A 19,916-nucleotide genomic window follows, 5' to 3' on the forward strand; every position below is an offset into this window, starting at 1 on the left:
TTGTGAAAATCATTATATTTCTCATGTAAAAGGGGGTATCAGCTACTGATTGGGATGAAGTTCAATTCTAGGTTGGAGTTTCTCTTTAAGCTCTAAGTGCAAAGACTGCAATAAAACTAAAACACATTTTTTTGTGAAACTAGATATACACTTTCTGAGCTAGTAAGTGATTTTTAGCGAGTTATTATAGCACTGATATTGTCTACAGCGCTGTACAGAGTATATAGTCTAGTCACCTAACTGTCCCTCAGAGGGGCTCAAAATCGAATCCCTACCATAGTCATATGTCTATTTATGTATTGTATGTTTAGGGCCAATTTAGGGGAAGGCAATTAACTTAGCTATATGTTTTGGGGTTGTGGGAGGAAACTGGAGTGTTCGGAGGAAACCCGAACAATCCAGTGTAACAGTGTATTTATTGCCCTGGCTGGGATTAAAACCAGGGACCCAGCACTGCAAGGCAAACGTACTATCCATTACGCTGCCGTGCTGCGTATACTTTTTTAAAGGACCTCTATCGCAAAAGAATTGTACATTTTAAAACACATGTAAACACAACTAAATAAGTAGTACATTTCTTCCAGAGTAAAAGGAGTCATAAATTTGTTTTCTCCTATGTTGCTGTCACTTACAGTAGGTAGTAGAGATCTGACATGTTTTAGACTAGTCCATCCTTTCATGGCGATTCTCAGCATGGAATTTATTCTTTATAAAGACACTTCCTGAAAAGGATCTATACAAAGACGCTGGCAAGCCTCCCCGCTTGCCGCACACTTTTTGTCAGTTGGATGGAGCGACTGTCGTTCTCTGATTGCTTTTGAAAATAAAGAAAAGCATGATAATCCTCCATGAGAAGATGGGCTAGTCCAAAATCTGTCAGTTTTGTCATATTTCTACTAGCTACTTTAAGTGACCGCAACATCGGAGAAAAGTAATTTATGGCTCATTTTACTCTGGAAGAAACGCACTCCTTAACGAGAACCCGAGGTGGGTTCTAAGAATCCAATTAGCATACAGAGGCTGGGTCTGCATATAATAACCAGCCTCTGTTGCTATACTGTTTGCCCCAGTCTCCCCTCTGAGCTCTGCTATGCCCCCATAAATCAATTGCCGTGCTGGCGACATGCAGCGTGTCGCCAGCCGGCTGTTTAAATCTGAAGTGTCAGTCTCTGCAGCTTCCCCGCCTCCGATATCGTCACTCCCTGCCTGCGTCCCTTCCCTCCAATCAGCAGGGAGGGAAGGGACGCTGGCGGGGAGCGGCACTATGGAGGAGGCATGAGAGCGGCAAGAGTGTCACTTCAGATGCAAACTGCCTGCTAGCGACATGCTGCGTGTCACCAGCGCGGCAATTGATTTATGGGGAAACAGCAGAGCACAGGGGGGAGACTGGGGCAAACAGTATAGCAACAGAGGCTGGGTATTGTATGCAGACCCAGCCTCTGTATGCTAATTGGATTCTTAGAACCCACCTCGGGTTCTCTTTAATTTTATGTGTTTGCATATATTTTATATCACACGATTTTGATGATAGTGGTCCCTTAAACTATTAAATTAGCCAACATCAAGATATGTTTCCAAAATCCATGTTCATAATTATATTTCAATACAAACTCGGATTTTTATTAAGAACAGCTGCCATTTTTTCTCACTTACACATCTCTAATGAGCAAAGGGCACTATGAATAGAGAACCACGGGGGTAGAATGATCACCAGCAGGGAATGGCTGTTTATTAAGCAAAGAATATTTGATCTGAAGAATTGCTAAGTGTACTCCAGGTCTGAGCTTTAATGTAATCTAAGTCAGTCTGGAGCTATTAAATTGTCTCTAAAGACTTGAAGTGCAATGCCCTTTAATATATATCTTAGTCTAATGATGAATGGGGAGGAGTGGAGCAGTTTAGAAACAGAATGAAGTGATTGTTGAGATAATTTGCTAGAATGTTTTCAGAGGGAATACCATTAAATCCTCCTCTAAGATGTACATTTCCATTACACACTAAACAAGAAAACTTGCGTAGTCTGGAAATGCATTAAAAAGATACCATTATTTATTTATAATGAATAAGCGGCTGGTAGGGGTGGTCAATGAGATGCAAATTATTCTGAGTTGATATACTGTAGCATTATGCACATTCTGCATATTGAGGTACTGTGTGGAGCTTGAAAATGGAGCAATCAAATCCTGTCTAGGTAGAATGTGATTGGTCGATTTTCAAGCTGCATAAACCAAGGAGGACAACAACTGTAATGAGAGGGATATGGAGGCTGCTATATTTATTTCCTTTTAAAGTGAATGGGAACCGCATTTTTTTAAAAAAATGAAGCAAATACTTACCTAAGGAGAGGGAAGGCTCTGGATCGTATAGAGCCTTCTGTCTCCTCTCTCGGTGCTCTCTATCCTGTGCTGGCTCCCCCCCGTTTTAATCCCCCGCCAAAAGGGTATTTGGAAGTCTTCGGGAGCCGTGTCCTCCCGAAGACGTGCGGCTCCATACTGCACAGGTGTGAGCATGCAAGAGAGCGTGCTTGCACAGGCGCAGTACAGGGCCGCCCTTCTTCAGGAGCATTCGGGCTCCCTGAAGACTTCTGAAGCCTCCTTTGGCCGGATAAAGCAGTATTTGACTAATTTAGTCAAATAATGCTACCGGGCGAGCCAGCACTGGAACGAGGGGACCAGGAGAGGAGCCGGAAGGCTCTATAGGACCCAGAGCCTTCCCTCTCCTTGGGTAAGTATCTATCTCATTTTTTTAAATGCAGTTCCCATTTACTTTAAGCAATACCAGTTGCCTGGCTGTCCTGCTGATCCTCTGCCTCTAATACTTTTAGCTATAGACCCTGAACAAGCATGCAGCAGATCAGACGTTACTGACATTATTGTCAGATCTGACAAGATTAACTGCATGCTTGTTTCTGGTGTGATTTAGACACTACTGCAGCCAAATAGATCAGCAAGAATGCCAGGCAACAGGTATTGCTTTAACGCAAATAAATATGGCAGCCTCCATATCCCTCTCACTTCAGTTGTTCTTTAATATTTGCAAATTAAAGCTTCTAGCCAGTGATCCATTTAGCTTGTAGTGGCATCATTTTTTCAAACATGATTCTTAAGATGGAACATATTAGAATGTAAGGAGAAGTGATGCCAGGTCAACTCCTCGTTTTAATGTGAGGAGGTACGGACCCTAAGGATCCGTGCTGCCAACAAACTCCCTGATTACCCACGTATCCCCCAGTACACAGGAAAAAATTCCTGAGGGGATGTGGGTATTCGGGAAAAAGGGATTGGAAATGGTCAAATGGGATTTAACGTATAACAATTTTTCTATTCTGAAATCCTGAAAATGCCTTAACCACCTGGGCAGTATGCCAGTAACGGTGATGGGCAAGAAAATTTAGCTAAAGCAGTTTGCCCGTCACAGTTACGGGCATGCTGCTCAGGAGGCTTTTAGAGCCATAGCTGTCCCCAGTATAGGCTAGCAATGTGTAGGTGCTCCAGTAGAAGTAAGCCAATAGGAGCACTAGTTTAGATGTTCCCCACCCCCAATACTCGGCACTGCTACTTACACTGTCTATTTCCAGCGATTGCAGCATCCCCGCAGCACAGCTCCGGTATATCTCTATGCTGAGGTTCGGGATAGTGTCATGATGTAATTAATGTCGTCATAATGTCACCAACGTCATGGCGCTGATCCCGATGCTCAGCATAGAGATATACCTGAGCTGTGCTGTGGGGGATGCTGTGAACCCTGGAAAGAGGCAGAGTAAGTAGCAGCATTGGGGATAGGAGGTATGGGGGGGGGGGGGTGATCAGAGGGTAGTGGGACACCTAAACTAGTACTTATATTGCTGGCTAACATACTGGAGCACTTACACCTTGATAACATATACTGCGGACAGCTGTACCTGGCTAACACCCTGGAGCACCTACACCTTGCTAACCTATACTGGTACTGGGGGACAGCTGTACCTGGCTAACTATACTGGGGGGACTAATATCACACCAGAAAAAACATTCTCGAGCCCAAGGGAAGGGAGGTTGGAGGGCACAATTTTTACACCCTTGCCCTGGGATCATAATTTTTAATTATGGACACAAAATGATCTTCAAGTTAAGGTATCATAAGCAGATTGCAGTACCGCTTTAAGTAGCAGTGAATTTAAAACGCCTCCTAGTACTACATCCATTAGCAAAAACAATAGACAAAGATGTAATATCTCTAGATCTTGGCTACTTAAATTAGTTATTTCACACGGTGTCACTTCCTCAGTCTGTCAGTCTTATAATAATAGCAAGACCAGAAACAGCTGCTTTTCTCTTCAGCTCATAATAACGCCGCATGAAGAAATCTCTTGTATTAACTCAGAGGACACTATAGTTTTAAACGTTGCATTAAACTTTAATCTCTGGCAAATTGCAATTGCCCTTCAGAAATTCAGCTCCTTTATGAGCCAAAATAAAATGTCAACTTCAATGGCTTTCTTTACAATAATAGTAGACAAGCCATTACAAAGTATTTAGGAAAATAACATGCAAAACGGAAAGTTAAAAAATAACTCACCTTGATTTTTATTTGATAGGTCAACGTTATTTCATCTAATAAGATAATTAAAAACATGCAAGCAGCTGGTACAGCGGCTAAACAGATTAATGTAATAGTCTGTAGTCATATGTGCTGGCAAGGGGCTCCCCTTTTTGGCGATGAGAAGGTCAGCTGCCCTTGAGGAGAAGTGAAAGACAATCTCCACTCTTATCAGAAGTCTTTCATATCTTAGACAGGGTGGTACTTAGGCCACCAATGTAAAAAAAAAAGTATCCTCAGTAACAAACAAATATGACTTTAAAATGTACACAGATAAACATGTACAAGGAGAATCATTATTTTAAAGGCTACTGCTACGTACGTAGAGTAAGGTGACTCGACCAACTAACCGGAGAATCAAGTTGCAATTCTTCAAGAGAGCCAGAGACGGCTGTATGTAAAGATTTTATACTCACCTGGAGCTTCCTTTACCCCATAAGCATGTCACGCGCTGCCCTCTGCAGTCTGACGTTCAGCTGCGATCAGCCCCGGCAACTGGTTCAGTCATGACAGTCAAGCATGCGCAGAAGACCCCGACTGATGTGACGTGACTGAACCAGACCGCGGGAGGATGGTGAGAAACTCATAGTGCTTATGAACTTGGAGGAAGCTCTGGGCCAGTATAAAATCTTTACTTACAGCTGTCTCTAGTACACTTTAACTCTAAGCCAGTGTGGTTCTCAAACTTTTTAGAATTGTGAAGGCACCCTTGATGGCTTTGAATTTTTTTTCAAGGCACCCCTCAGAAAAAACGACCAAAATGGCATTATGCCCCTTATTGGGCAGCACCCCCCAACCAAGCAGCTAGTAATACTTATAAGGCAGCTACCCTTTACCCTTTACCGTTCACCATATACATGCTGCCACTTGGAGAAATCATACAAAAACATGGCCTGACATATCATTGCTAAGCTGATGACACCCAGCTATATTTGTCATTCAAACCTGACGTCACAGACCCTACTCCACAAATAAACGCATGCTTAGCTGAGCTTCAGGAGTGGATAAATAATAATTGGCTAAAACTTAATGCTGACAAAACTTGAGGTTCTTGTTATCGAGGGCCAGGGCTCAACAGCAAAGCAGCCCCAGTCTCAACCAACACCGCTAAGGATAGGGAGCTCAGACCTGAACAACTCAGACTGTGTGCGCAGCCTGGGAGTACTGATTGATGGGAAATTAAGCTTCAGGAATCAAATCTCAGCTGTTGTGAAACATTTCTTCTTTCACCTAAGGAATATTGCAAGGATTAAACACCTAATTCCTTCAGAGGATCTTCCAACCCTAGTTCATGCATTCGGCACATCAAGGTTAGACTACTGCAATGTCCTCTACTCAGGCCTGCATAAGAAAGACTTACGCCGCCTGCAATTAGTACAGAATGCCGCCGCAAGGCTGTTAATGAGCCAACCCCGCCATTGCCACATAACACCAACCCTGAGCTCACTCCACTGGCTACCGATAAAATGGAGAATTCTGTTTAAGATTGGCTTACTGACATTCAAATCCTTGCACAATCTGGGCCCTGGATACCTGAAGGACTTGTTGCAACTACATCACACCCCCCACAATCTTAGATCAAAAGGACGTAACACCTTGGTCACCCCCAGAGTCCACCTCAAAACCTTTGGAGACAGAGCCTTTTGTCATGCTGCCCCTACACTTTGGAACTCCCTGCCACACCCAATCAGGACAGCTCCATCCCTGGAAGCATTTAAGTCTAAACTGAAAACCTACCTCTTCAGTCTGGCATTCATGAACATCTGACTATCTCCTCTGTAACACAACCCAGCCTGCAACCCTGTATTAATCTGAGACACAGCTATGCGCTTTGAGTCCTATGGGAGAAAAGCGCTTTACAAATGTTATTGTATTGTATTGTATTGTACCCACTGCAAGTAGTCAATGACTAACCACCACTTGGCAGCAACCCCCCCCCCCCCTTCACATAGACAGTGACCCCCCCCCCCCCCCCACACACACACACACACACACACACACATTAGTCATCATTACCCCCTCTAAATAGTTGTTGACTCCCAATCAGGCAGCACCCAACTCCAAATAATCAGTGACTCCCTGTTAAAGGAATACTATCAATACCCAAGTGTTCTAAAATGACAATGTACAAGTAATGTCTAAGTAGCTGTGTAAACATTTTCCTAATTTTCATGTTAAATATCAGAGGCAAAAGCTGTAATTCATTGTGTATAGGGTTTTAGCTCTATTGGGACAAATCATTTGCAAAGGGGTTTCTGCTTCAATGCACAGCCAGTGTTGTTTTTTGCATATCCGACTACAGAGTATTTTTCCCTGAAAGCAAAAGAGGTATGAAAAGCTGTTGAGTCACTGACAATTAATGTTTAAAACAAGTTACATTTCCTCTGCTCTCTGCAGACAGCTCAGAAACACAGGCAGCTTCTCAGAGCTCTCTCACACACAGTTACACACAGAGATAACAGTGAGGGAAATCCCCCCCTCCCTTCATTGTGTACTCTCCCATCACAAAATGAGCAGACTGTGGCCAGTTCAGAGTGAAAGGAATTTGTTACAGTAAACAAAAGAGATAAGCAAATTAAATGTATATGACATTATTTACAAGCACTTCAGGAACTCTCTCAAACTCCGGTTAAAAAACACGTTAATTGATAGTATCCCTTTAAGTAGCATTCCCCTCTCCAGTTAGTCAGCAAGGCAACATTCCCTTCATTATGCAGCAGCACCCCCCGAATGGACATGACAAGGATAAAGAGTCAATCTTGTAGAGCACATAGACATTTCCCCACATGGGGTCTGCAGTTAATAACACCCCCCTCCATTATGCAACATCACCTATTTCAGATTGTAAGTGACCCCCTTTAGCTGGCATACTGGATTTTTCTGGTCAGGTCATTCAATGCCATGTGATGGAAAGTCTGCTTCTCTGCCCTATAGCCATAAAAAAAAGTCCATGCATGTTAACTGATTGACCTTTCATTAGTGAAAAAGGGCTGTCAGATGACACTATACATTCAGATGATGCTATACATTCTATGTTCATAACTAGCTGTGGTAAACCCAAATGGAGGTCCATTTCAATCACAAATGAAGATGGCATACCCTTGATAATTCTTTATTTCTTAACACATTAGTTAAAGTTTCAAGGCCATTCCAGTGCCTTTATCAAGACATATAAAAAAGAAGCCCATCTCCTAATGCTTCTTCTACAACAGTTTGCTGGCAACTATTTCTTCACCTGCAGATCGTACATGCTTCTGCAGCTGGGAACTACCAAGACAGCAGACGCAAATCACACTTCCACCTAAAAATCCGAAGTCACCGCCTCCTCTGCTGCTCACCCATGCTGCACCAATCAGAAGTCTGGAAATTCGAGCCTGTGCAGAACGCGCAGGAAAGTGCCTCAATGGTGCAGATGCTGCCAGTATCTGGTGGCTACAGTCATTGCTGCAGTAACTGACCACTACATTGGGCACAGGATACAATGTTCCTGCCCAGTGCCAAAGAGTGAGGAAAGCTCCTACACCCAGTCCCATCGGCAGAGGAGTGTAATAAAGCAAGGTGGAGGCAGGCACCAGCAGGTATCTCCTGCCCCATGACTGCACATTTCCGTAAGGTGGGACACACAACTAAACTGAGGAGAGTGGATTTGGGGAAGAATTATATAGGAGACCAATTAATTGATCGCAATGTGTTTCCTTTGGGGACGGAACAGGCGTCCTCTCTAGTGTCCAGTTGTCCTGGAGGATGAGTAATTAAAAGGCTGTTACCCATCCTGTTACTCACAGTAAGCAACCTCCTACCTGCACCTCCTTCTACTACATTTCTATGTGCATGAGAATGCTTCATGTAAGTGCACTTTATGATCACATTTCTACGCTTGATGGATTATATGGTGGTGCCCATGTCTCCTTTTCCCTATATACATTGTGTCTACATTCCTTGGAGCACATCAGAGACTGCAACAGCTTGAGTGGCTTTCAATCATTGTTTATACTGTAGATGGAGGCCAGATCCACATGGCTCTACACTATTGCAAGTGCCTCAGCATTGGGGCCATTTCATTAATTGCCTAAAGCCAGCTGAGTACCACAGTGCTACCCATGATACATGGGTTACCAGTTACATACACAACCATGAAAGCTTGGAAAAGTGAACGAATTTAGTGGGGTGAAAGGTAAGCGCTGAGCAGACAAAAAAAAATTGTGGAAGAGGAAGCAAAGAAGAAGGGAGAAAGAAAAGGTGGTGGAGGTTTAGAGTAGGTTTAATAGGTAGGGGTAGACAAATGTCTATACAAATCAAATCAAAGCTAGCTTTATTTGTATGACCAAGATTCATACAGGCATTGCCAAAGCAAGGGAGGGGGGGGGGGAGTGGGACATGGAAGGGGTTGGGTAGGGGTACAAAGGCTAAGCAGTCTGTGAACATTTTAAGGTTTACAGTTTACAGTATACTGTGAATCATCTGTTGGGCATATCTCTCTGGGTCTTCAAAAACCCATATCTACAAGGGAACCAATGGCATGCCCATTTAACTACCACAGCCGCTAAATAAACACTACCACCTTAACACAAAAATATGGCTTTCTTATTACTGAATGTAGTAACTTCATGAATGAACACATCAGAAGAAATATGACGCTAGCATGAAACCTCTGATTGATGTACATAATAACAATAATCCCTAATGAATGCTGCCTCATACGTCTTGCATAAATATAGTGAAACAAACTCCAGCACTTAACTAATTCCAAATATTACTGAAAGATATGGTAACAGCAAAGCCTGCTTTGATTAGAAGCTCTATGGAAGGGGTAATGCAGAAAGCTTATACCTCATATACACAACTAGCTCTGTAGATTCTTATATCATCAGGAATAAAGTACATTGTACAGGTTGCACAGCACTGCTTGGCTTTATGCTCTTACTAATGAAGAAATTAACATTGTCCTATCTACTTGAGAAAATCCCAAATTAGATATCAGCAAACAATGTTTAATACACTTTTGAACAACAGTTTAATCTCTCCTTTGTTCGAGTTTCCTTCTGGGGATTGTAAATCTCTACCAATCATTATATTAAAAGCCCTTTTAGAGCTGCATTCACCAAGAATGTTTAGCAGTAACTTAAACACAAATGTGAAATCTGTACAACTTTTACAAATCAAAGTGAAACTAATCTTTATTTATTTAGTTCAGGTTGTACGGAGACATAATTCAATGACTTGACAGGAGTTTACGGCTACCAGTTTCTCGGCACATTGGTTCCTGGTGCTAGAAGTTTTCAGTGCAGATCTATTGGTGGTGATAAGAATGTTTTAGAAAAATGAGTTTATTAAAGGGGTTCTGTGGAGTCCTATAATGAACATAAACAGACACTTACCTGGGGCTTCTATCAGCCCCCTGTAGCTGTAATGTCCCGCGCCGTCCTTCTCCAATCACCCCTTCCCTGCCGCTAGTCCCATTGCGGCTATGGCCGCGTGTGCGCGCGTTCCCGCTCGTGTCTTCGGGAGCTTATTGTGCAGGCGCAGTACAAGAAAACCTCGTACTGCGCCTGCGCAGTAAGCTCCCGGAGGTGGGAGCGGGAGCACACATTATTCATCTTCTTAGACGAATAATTGCCCAGGACCGGCAGCGGGGAATGAGTGATCGGAGGAGGATGGCGTGGGACATTACAGCTACAGGGGGCTGATAGAAGCCCCAGGTAAGTGTTTGTTTATGTTTATTACGGGACTCCACAGAACCCCTTTAAAGCAAATCCATGTTAGACATTTACCTAAAAATGTAAATACAGTGAGGGGAAAAGGAGCTGATCCCCTGCTGATTTTGCTCATTTGTCCTTTGACCAGGAAACGACCAGTCTATAATTGTAGTGTTAGGTTTATTATTAATATTTAGTATTTCTATATAGCGCTGACATCTTCTGCAGCGCTGTACAGAGTATATTGTCTTGTCACTTAACTGTCCCTCAGAGGGGCACACAATCTAATCCCTACCATAGTCATATGTATATTATGTATCATAGTCTAGGGCTAATTTTAAGGGAAGCCAATTAACTTATATGTATGTTTGTAAAATGTTGGAGGTAATCAAAGTGCTTGGAAAAAACCCATGCAGACTCGTGGAGAACATACAAACTCCGTGCAGATAGTGCCCAGGCTGCGATTTGAACCAGGGACCCAGCGCTGCAAGGCGAGTGTGCTAACCACTATGCCACTGTGCTGACCACAAGTTTACTGTAGCTGTGAAAGCTTGATGGGCATTGTAATGAGTGAGATATATAAACACTATATCCAGAAATTCCCGTTAAAGAGACTCCGTAACAAAAATTGCGTCCTGTTTTTTATCATCCTACAAGTTCCAAAAGCTATTCTAAGGTGTTCTGGCTTACTGCAGCACGTTCTACTATCACCATCTCTGTAATAAATCAACTTATCTCTCTCTTGTCAGCCTGTGTCTGGAAGGCTGCCAAGTTCTTCAGTGTTGTTGTTCTGTGATGCATCTCCCCCCTCCAGGCCCCTCTCTGCACACTGCCTGTGTATTTTTTAGATTAGAGCAGCTTCTCTCTTCTCTCTTATCTTTTACTAACTGGATAAATCCTCCTCTGAGCTGGCTGGGCTTTCACATACTGAAGAATTACATACAGGCAGAGCTGTCTGCACTCTGCAGGAAGAAACAGTCTGACACTTCAGTGGAAGATAGCTGCAGGGGGAAAGAAACACACAAATGATCTCTTGAGATTCAAAAGGAAGGGTGTATACAGCCTGCTTGTGTATGGATGTATTTTCTATGTGTGGACATACTGTACATCAACCTACTTCCTGTTTTGGTGGCCATTTTGTTTGTTTATAAACAAACTTTTTAAAACTGTTTTTAACCACTTTTAATGCGGCGAGGAGCGGCGAAATTGTGACAGAGGGTAATAGGAGATGTCCCCTAACGCATTGGTATGTTTACTTTTGTGCGATTTTAACAATACAGATTCTCTTTAAAATCAGGAAACTGGAATTGTTTATCATATCCCTCTTGCTAACCATAGATATAAAATGAAAGTGTATGGACACTTTCTCAGAATTTCTACTTTTGCTTTCCTTCCTCATTGCATACATGCACAAATCGTACATTTGGATAAAAAAATAAATGTACAATCCCAACATCCCAGCAAAGGTTTTTCTTTCCAACTAAACTACAGTCTGACTACTCTATTTTGGTTTGTTTAAGCTCTAAGGATTTATTACAGGCGCAGCAAAAGGGGGGGAATTCTGACCTTTATAAAGGAGCAAAGGCAAAAAATGTTGGCAGCCACATTACACAGCAATATGAGGATTAAAATTGTAGGAAAAATTGAAAGATTTAAAAACATTTTTTTAAAAATAATAGGCTAATACAGACTGGTCACATGGAAATCAATGCTGACCTATTTAAATGTCCAGACATTGAATTTACCCTTTACAAATAGTCTTCCAATTGCATACACATTCAAAGTATGTTTCAAGGTCTCATTTATAATGAATCAAAGTACTGCATCTTACGTAAAAGAAATATGTAAAGTAGAAGAAAAAAAAAAGACAGCTAAAACAAAACAAAGTTATAAAGCATCCTCAGACACCTCAGCTAATCCAGAGGAGGGCAAAAACCCTTAAAAATTATAGGACAGTTAGGCTTCAAATAAAGAAAGCTCTTAACCGAGTCCAAATGGCAATGAGATAAAACCACTGACGGCATCAAGATTCTGATTATTATTTAGGTAAAAATAGGATGTCTTCATATTTTGCTATTTTAGGAAAAACTCAAATTATAATTTTTTGGATATTTAAACTTGTATGAAACTCAGCTTTACTTTTTTGCTCTACAAGATTCTTTGCAGCATAAATCCAACTAACAGGAAAAAAATTGGTAGCAGAACAACATTCAAACAGTTAAACACAGCACTTTCTTCTTCAGTGGGAAGCTTACCCCTTTATCCAAAGTTGAGGAAGTGATTATATTATATTGCGTATGTCTCTTTATCAGCCACTATTAGTAAACATTCCTAAAAGCGCTTCAGCTGAACACAAGCAGAAAGTGTACACAGAAAACTAATTCTCACTATAATATACATTACAATATATAAATACAGCAGCTGAGCAATAAATTACAATGGCAGCTTTCAGAGCAGATAAACTGTACTTTGGGAACTTGTAAACTGATGATACTTATGCAAAAAAGCAATATGATAACTGTATGGGTAATAAAAAGTAGGAAAACACATGTTTACTGAATGTTTTGTCAGAGTTTATTTTTTTTGTCAGAGTTTAACACTGCTTCAATGTTTTCCCTAAAACTTGGATTCAACATTTTCATTCTCAGTGCCCCGGCCATAACTTTGAAGGACCCTTTCTGTAGCTGCAGATTAAAACCACCCTCTCCTTCCTCACAGGGGGTCTTTCAGCTTTTTTGGGGGATATTAACAGTATTTCACTTAATTGTATGCATAGGCAATTTACATATATTTGTATGTGACATCACATCATCCTTTCCTCTCTGCATGGGAAAGAAGCTGACCTTTCCTTTTGATTGAGGACCTTTATGATCCTTTCTAACTTATGTATTTATTTTTTATTACTTAAAGCGGAATATAACCCTGCATTTCAACTTTGCTCTAAAACATTATTTACAGTATATTATATGCAACCAGCATTTTTTTTTTACTAGACCAGCATTGGAAGGGTTACACAGAGCTTTAAAGTTCCTTGAGATTTCTGCAGACGCATCCGAAGCTGACATAGATACATTTTGTTTACATAAAAGTATCTAAGTGTTGAATGTGACTCACTCTCTGTAACTGAGAAGGAGCTGGAGGACAGCCAAAGAGTGTGTAACATTTATCAATAGTTACATTTAACTAAATAGAATGTAACAATCTGAACTTCTGCATATCTCTCCACGGAACTTTAATCCTCTGTGTTTAACCCTTCCAATGCTGGTCTAGTAAAAAAAAAAATGCTTTTTGCATATAATATGCTGTAAATAATGTTTTAGAGCAAAGTTGAAATGCAGGGTTATATTCCGCTTTAAGGGGCTTATTTTTCTTCTTATTCAGTTCCAGAAAACCCTGTTTGAGAATAAATGTCCAAAACTGAACTGAATATTCAGTGTTCGTCTCACTAAGGCAATAACAGCAAATATCTGAGAATTAAAGAGTAGATAAAGGAACTGAACAAAGTTAGCATGTTACACAAGTAAACACTGTTTTTGTAATAGACAACTGTAGTGTTAGCTCATTTGCTTGTGATATTGAGTCTTTACCAAATAAAACACCTTTTTTTCTAGGAAATGGCAGCATGTTCCTTGTTACTTCCTTTAATGCAACCACAGATGTTTCAGAAGTCAAAATTAACATTTAGCTCAGTTATATGGTAGCACATGATCCTCTTTAATGTGACGTCGTCTTATCTTTAGTAAGTTAAAGAGGTTTAAAACTCTGACAAAATCTTCAACAAAAATGTGTTTTCCTACTTTTTATAACCCATACAATTATATTTGCTTTTGTGCACAAGTATTATTATTCAATTTAGACATAACTTCCCAAAGTTCAGTTAATTTATTTTTAAAGCTGCTGGTGCATTTTATTCATAACTGTTGTAATTCTGCTGTGAATGCAGCCACCAGTGATTTCTGACCTGTGTTTCACCCCAGGACTCATCAGCTGAAGTACTGCACAGCCAAAGAATGTTTACATAAATGTATCAAGTAAAGAATGTGTACACAAGATAAGCTTAACAGCAGTTCGGATGCGGGTTCTCCCTGCAGAAGAAAGAGTCAGCCCTGTGATGTAACCCTTTGAATGCTGTTTTACAAAAAAAAAAACATTGTGTTAGTATATTATATGCTTTAAATAATCTTTTAGAGCAAAGAAGAAATTCTGGGTTATATTCCGCTTTAAGTTGTCAGAAAAAGGCTCATGTGACAATCTAAATTACATTTATAAAAAAATGAACTGATATATTAGAGTTGAATTTGGAAAACACCTAAAATAACAGGTTATTGATAAGCATCTGACGTGGTTTTCCAATTAAAATTTACAAGATTCTGAAAACTTTACATGAGTTAAAGTAATGTTTTGCAGACATTTCACACACACTAAATCAAAGAGAACATAAGAAGCAAAGTTACCAGTGTGACTGCAAACAGGTGAAAGCTTTTTAGCATATTTTAGTATTTAGGAAAACAAAAGACAGTGGGAGGCATACTGATCAAAATGGTAAAAGAAATAACATGTAAAAAATAAGTAAAATGAAATAGAAAAAGTAACATACAAAAAAAGTCAATGAAAGGAAAAGAAAATCATATAATACGTAGTTATTTAAGATACAGTAAAAAATAAAGCAACAAAAGTAATGAAATAAAAGCAGCAATGAAATGAATTGATAAAATAAAATAAATATTAGCAGCATCACTTTTACCATAATTTTCAATAATAAAAAAAAAAAGAAATGCAATAAAAAGATAGATAAGTAAAATACATGATTGCGGAAATTAAACTAATCAAACAGAATAAAATTAAAACCATACATAAAACGAAAAGCAACTCTACCAATATGATCAACATTACTTTTACACAACACAGAATAATCATTACTGTGGCTTACATGGGTTCAGTCCTGTTTAAAAACCATTATGTCTAATATTGATCACTATGCTGCACAGTTACAGAGTGACAAACATAATAGAAATTTAAAGGGAACAATAAAATTAACTTCAGAGTTATATGAAGCATTACAATACAATGTATTTTCCTATAGATATAATGCAAAATGTTCTTTAAAGAGACTACAATTAAGGCACTTGATGCACAAAAAAATTTGCTGTGCGCAGGTAGCACAAAGGGATTTTCAGAATCAGAATAATTTTGCCAAGTACAACAAGAGTTGTACCCAGAATTATTTTGGCAGTTACAGGGTCAGTGATAGTACGGATGGAATAAACATAGGTACAGAATGAATAGAGAAGGCATACACGCCAGATACAGCATAGTGGAGAGGGACCATAGGGGCAATCTGAGTGCTATATAAGCGAAGCTGTCACGTATTTGCTGCGCTTGACTGCTCTGCAGTGTTTCAGATGCCCCACGGAAGGTCGACCAGAGTGAGGAAGGAGAAAGAGAGAGGAGAGAGAGAGAGAAAAGAGAGTGTTACATAGTACAAAGAGAGAGAGAGGGGAGAGAGAAAAGAGAGAGTTGCATAGTACGGAGAGAAAGAGAGAGGAGAGAGAGAAAAGAGAAAGTTACATAGTACAAAGCCCTGAAAGTTAGTTCCCATCATGTGGCCTGGTCTAATCAGTTGGAGGCCTAAAGATCAGATGGATGGCGACTGAAGATGGAAAGAGCTGGCATACCAAGTGCCGTGCTAGGCTGCAGGTATTCAGGGTGCAGGCTGGTCAGGAGCTGTGCAGACGGAAGTCCTGAGAGATGATGGCCTTACTGAAAATCTAGTCCCCAGCTTGTGGCCTAGTGTTGAAGGTCTGCGAGCTGTGACCCCAGGCCAGGGTTGCAGGTGGACCAGGAGAGCTGCGGCAGATGAGTCTGCCTATTGTGGATGCTGGGCTTGCTGTCTGGAGCAAGAAGGACCAAGGTGCTGGTTGGGAGCCCAAATGGTGGCATCCATGTTGCCCGAGTGCTACTGAGGTGCTGGGTAGGTAAATCAGGGGCCCAGAGTGCAGCTGGCATGGTGTTTTTACCATCCCTAATGCTAGGGGAGAAATGCCCATTTCTATATTAGCACTACGCATTGCTATTACCATAGCAATGCACGGCATTACCCGATAATGCGCATGGCACTAATGGATGGTGCTCCCCTGGTGTTAGGACCAATACATTTGTCATGACGTGTAGTATAAGGGCTAACAAATTTTGAATGCTTTGAATAGATTGTGTAGGTAAACTCTCATTCTACATGGCGGTGGTAAAGTTGGACAGCAACTGGCAAATCAAAATTAGATGCATGCACCGGGCTTAACCATTTCAGCCAAATGGTCGTGACTGTCACGTCCAATTGCCTGCTGCTGCGCGCGCCCGCACTCTCCCGTGCCGCCCCCGTTATCGCGGAGATCAATGAATGGGAACATAGCTCCCATTCATTGATCTAAGTCCCCGGCAGAAAGACCGACGGCTTCTTTGAGAAGCCGCGATCGTTCTGAATATAAAAAAAAAAAGTTTCCCATCCTCCCTATACTTCCTAGAAGCGAGAGCGTTCGCTTCCAGGACTAAAAAAATGTTTTTGACTGTGGCCATCTTGTGGCCAAATAGTAAAACTACATCCACATACATTTTTTTTATTAAATAAACACATATTGTTACATTTAAAATTAACGGTTTACCTCCCACACCAAAAATTACCCAAATAAAATTAATGGAATAGTTAGTTACCTAATGGTCTGAACTTTTTAATATGCATGTGAAGAGGATGTATTACTAATATTTTTTAAATTATAAGCTTGTAAATAGTGATGGACGCAAAACTGAAAAAAAATGCACCTTTACTCGTATTTCCAAATAAAATATTGGCGCCATACATTGTGATAGGGACATAATTTAAATGGTGTAATAACCGGGACAAATGGGCAAATAAAATACATAAATTATGGTAGCATGTATTATTTTAAAGTTATAATGGCCAACAACTGAGAAATAATGCATTTTTTCCACTTTTTTCTTAATATTCCTGTTAAAATGCATTTAGAAAAAAATAACTAAAATGTACCACCGAAAGAAAGCCTAATTAGTGGTGGCAAAAAAAAAAAGATATAGAGCAATTCATTGTGATAATTAGTGATAAAGTTATTGGCGCTTGAATGGGAGGTGAAAATTGCTCGGATGCATAAGGTGAAAAACGACTGAGGGCTGAAATGGTTAAGTCTCCTCTTGTCAGCAATAAAACAAAAATTCCCCAAAAAATTCTAGAAAAAGATCAAGGAGAAGGAGGAGGCACAGTGTATATTGGAGATCCCACTACACTCTAAAATGGTATTTATCTCCAACAAACACCCCTTAATCTTTCTTCCACGCTACTGAATGCTTACAAATGTTGTTGTCTGTTAGCCTTTAGTAAACATTTCTTTATTCCTAGACTATAAATGATCTTGTTTCTGATTGCACCTAGTCGAATGTTGTGGAATCAGTATTTCATTTTTAAATTTTGAGGATTTTTACCCGGCTTTCTTCACTCCTTGTGACACTTTGATCACACAGTTTCTGGATCTGTAATTAACCTTCTCTACTGGTAACAATATTAAAACCAATGTGTACAGAAAAAGAGTTGCGAAACAAAATATTTCATGTGGATTCCAGTCATTCCCAACACACCGTAAAAGCTTTACCTTTTGGACAAATGATCAGATTAAAACACAATTGCTCTACCCAAGATACATTTAATTTGAAAGTAAAGGAACTGATTAATTGCTTGTTTGTTAGGAGTTACCCTAGATGGATGTATTTTAGGGCTTATAAATTAGCTGAGTGTAAAAACGGAGATTCATTACTGCAAAAGAAATAATGAAAAACATCTGATGATACTCACTAAATTATTTTACTACTTGATACAGCTATAAATTTGGCAAAATTAGGCCATATTATACTTAAAAATTAGGCTATTCTATCAGTTGACAAGGCATATTGTACATTTTTAAACAAATGAGTTAATGGTATTGTCAAACAGCTCCCATACTAGCCAATTATTTGTCACCAAGTGCATTCATATCCAAGAAAAAATACCCTACAGTTTGATTACAAATGTATGATTTGTTTAAACGTGATGTAACTGAGTGTTTTTTCTGTAAGCATCCTCTAATCATTTTGGGGTCGGGAGATGTTGGTTCCATCATGGAACCAGTTTTATACCAACTGAACAAGGGATTAAACAAAAAACAACTGTCCCATGTATACATCTGCCCGCTGCCCTAGCTGTCTGAAGTGCTAGACAAACATTGACAAGCTCTGTCCGTTCATGAAATTGTGCAGAGATTCCTTTGCCTGGGCCATCAACAGTTTGGATGTCAACATAGCCAGTGGTGCTTATCAGGACAACCAATATCAAGTGGTGAGCTTAGGGTAGTATATGTCTGCTGTGGTTTATGGGGCAGGATGGCAATCCCATGAGATGTTTAATGGTATTTGTAGTATTTTTTAAATAAAGTTGTATTTTGAATATGAAGAGCCTTTTAGCAAGTGTAGGTAATTACTATATACAATCTATATGCCCCCTACAATAAGCTCCTCTCAAAACTATTGTGAACAATGTATACCTGTATGCCACTAATATGTTATTCAACCTGCCTGCATCGTATGAATGGTAGACAGAAATACACAGTCAACTTCCAAAGAGTTGAACTGTAAAGATAAAGATAAAGGTAAAGATTCATCAGTTTCTGATTGTCCCATCTATCATTTGACTGACAACAAGCACAATGAAAAACCTTATCGTAAGAGAACAGAGGCGCCAGCAGGATAAAAGGTAATACAAATTTTAAAATTTGCTGGAAAGCAGACTCAAAGTCTGCTTTCCGGAGGTAAGTCCACCACTGCCTCCCAGCAAATTTTAAAATTTTTATTACCTTTTATCCTGCTGGCGCCTCTGTTCTCTTACAATAATACTGTGTCCACCCCTGGTGGAGGGGTGACCTACCCCTACTTTCCTGATCTACAGAGAGCGACATCTTAATCCTGAGTGAGGACAGGTCTAATCTCCTCACCTGCATCTACAGTGGTTGCCTAAGAGGTAACCCATGTTTGTGAGTATATTCATCTCACACTTACATTTATCCACGGTTTCCAATACATACTACACTTTATTGGGCTCTCTGTGTTTCTTATTTACAGTGAAAAACCTGGAAGAACTCCACTGTTGAAAGAAAAACATAAAAAGGTCAAACATAAGTGTGCTAAGAAGCACAAGACAAATGCTTCCATTAGATTTTTTTTTTTTTGACACAAGACAAAGCAATTGCTTTTTTGTTAACCATCTTAGCGGTATGGACGAGCTCAGCTCGTCCATCCCCGCCGATGGCTGCCGCTCAGGCCCTGCTGGGCCGATTTTTAAGAAATAAAAAGCAGCACACGCAGCCGGCACTTTGCCAGCCGCGTGTGCTGCCTGATCGCCGCCGCTCTGCGGCGATCCGCCGCGAGCAGCGGCGAAAGAGGGTCCCCCCAGCCGCCTGAGCCCTGCGCAGCCGGAACAAATAGTTCCGGCCAGCGCTAAGGGCTGGATCGGAGGTGGCTGACGTCAGGACGTCGGCTGACGTCCATGACGTCACTCCGCTCGTCGCCATGGCGACGAAGTAAGCAAAACACGGAAGGCCGCTCATTGCG

The 19,916-nt window shown here is 40.5% G+C and overlaps 1 protein-coding gene across 1 annotated transcript in view; it reads right to left on the reverse strand.

The window, feature by feature from the left end:
- TBC1D5 (TBC1 domain family member 5) overlaps window positions 1-19,916 on the reverse strand; it is a 510,822-nt gene that overhangs the window by 364,626 nt on the left and 126,280 nt on the right. The window lies entirely within an intron of this gene.

Source organism: Hyperolius riggenbachi, chromosome 5 (assembly GCF_040937935.1).
Source record: "Hyperolius riggenbachi isolate aHypRig1 chromosome 5, aHypRig1.pri, whole genome shotgun sequence".
Classification (NCBI taxonomy): Eukaryota; Metazoa; Chordata; class Amphibia; order Anura; family Hyperoliidae; genus Hyperolius; species Hyperolius riggenbachi.